Raw genomic sequence first — 2,024 nt, 5'->3', positions numbered from 1 at the left:
CATTTTATTGAGTTTATATCAAATGTGTGAATTATATATAATAAAATATTTTTATACTATGTAGTTGTCAATGCGTCATTTTCTATTTAATTTTGGACATAAGTTAGTTTTTGGAGTAAATTAAAACATAAAAGGCTAAAGTAAAAAAGAATAAACTTTAAAGACTAAAATAGAAAAATGATCAAACATAAATAGGGCAAAGTATAATTTACTCTATGATAAATTGTGTCTCATTCTATAATTGATTTATATGTCCTTAGAAGGTGTCTGGAATAGACTTTAGTACCTTTAAAAAACAAGGATAAAATACAAATTCACTATTTGAAATTTGCTTAAAATACGGATTGTTCTCTGTGATTTTGAAAATTACAAGGACCTCATTGTCAAAATTTTTTTATTTAACATAATTAATAAAAATAAAGGGTAAATTACAAATATACCTCTTGAGATTTGATTAAAATACGAATCACCCTCTGTGGTTTTGAAAAATACATTACACCCCTGAGGTTTATAATTTCATAACAAATCGTCCATTTTATTAATAAATCATCAAGTCAATTAACAGTTTTTAATGATATTAAAAATATATTTGAATTAATAATTTAGGTAATTTTATTATTTTATAGGAAAACAATTATGAATTTCATTTTTTTAGTTAATTCTGTTAAATAAAAAAATTCTAATAAGGGGGTATTTGTAATTTTTTAAACCACAGAGGGCAATTTGTATTTTAAGCAAACCTCAGGAGGTGTATTTGTAATTTATCCAAAAATAAAATAAAATTTCTAACTACTGTCCTATACAACAATACAATTATCTAAATTGTTAATTATAATATATTTCTAATGTCATAAAAAATTGTTAATTGACATGATGATTAATTAATAAAAAGGGTCATTTGTTATATAATTAGAAACTTGTAGGTATAAAATGTACTTTTTAGAACTATAAGGACAATTTATATTTTAAGCAAATTTTAAAAGATATATTTGTAATTTATCAAAAAATAAAATAAAATAAAATAATAAAACAAAGAGAAGTCAAAGCTAAAAAAGTTTAGAGGTCTAGTTGTGGTGGTCTTCATTTGAGCCCAATCGAATTTTTTTTAAGAACTTGAGCCATATTAATTTAACTAGAGCATTTGGCATAATAGTTGTGTAACACCTTTTGTGGTATAAGATCTCGAGTTCAACTCTTATGGAGAGGAGTTTAATACTCTTTGTAGTGTGGTTTATTTCTTTCTCATTATGGGCATTGTCTATAGTTAGTAGTGGTTGTTGGGTTTGGGCTTGGGCTTCATTGGTTGTATTAGGCTTTGCTGATTTTCTAGTTATTGTGGTGTAGTTGTTTGTTTAATGCTAAAAATATTTCTTTAATATCAATATATCTTATCATGTTTTCCTTATTTGATAATGGTTAGATAGTTTGCATGTTATTATAGCATCATGTTAGGTTAGATATAGTTTCATTTATCCTAATTTAATTCATGTTTCTAGGATTGTTTAGGATGCTTTAGTTGCTACATATTCATGCATATTAACCCGATTAGATCATACATATTATTTTAGATTGGTTCAATATTTTGTGTGAAGTGTTAGTTTGTTGCATGTTCATTATGTTAGTTACCTAACTGGGTTATAGGTTTACATTGTGTGTGCTAGTTGCCTTGTTTAGGGTAATTATATGGTGCCATGTTTCAATGGCGTGATGGTCAGGAGTACTAGGTGAGTCTCCCTTCTTCATGGCATTATTGCTTGTTTTATGCGTTGTTTGTCAATAAATCAAGTTTGTGTGCTTTGATGTGATACTCATGGTTTTTTTTGAATGTTTTCATCAATATTACTTAGATTGGAATTGTTTTTAAGATCATATGCCATCTTTTCCAAAAATAGATCACTTGTTTTATAAAATCATGGCAAATATGATTTTTTTGATATTTCCAATTTAGGTGATTTTGATTTTTATTCAATCATCTAGTTGATTAGGTTAGTAAAGGATTTAGGATTAAATAATTGACTTTGTGG

This window comes from Camellia sinensis, chromosome 5, assembly GCF_055761805.1.
Source record: "Camellia sinensis isolate YWXY chromosome 5, ASM5576180v1, whole genome shotgun sequence".
Lineage (NCBI taxonomy): Eukaryota > Viridiplantae > Streptophyta > Magnoliopsida > Ericales > Theaceae > Camellia > Camellia sinensis.
This window is presented reverse-complemented; position numbering follows the sequence as displayed.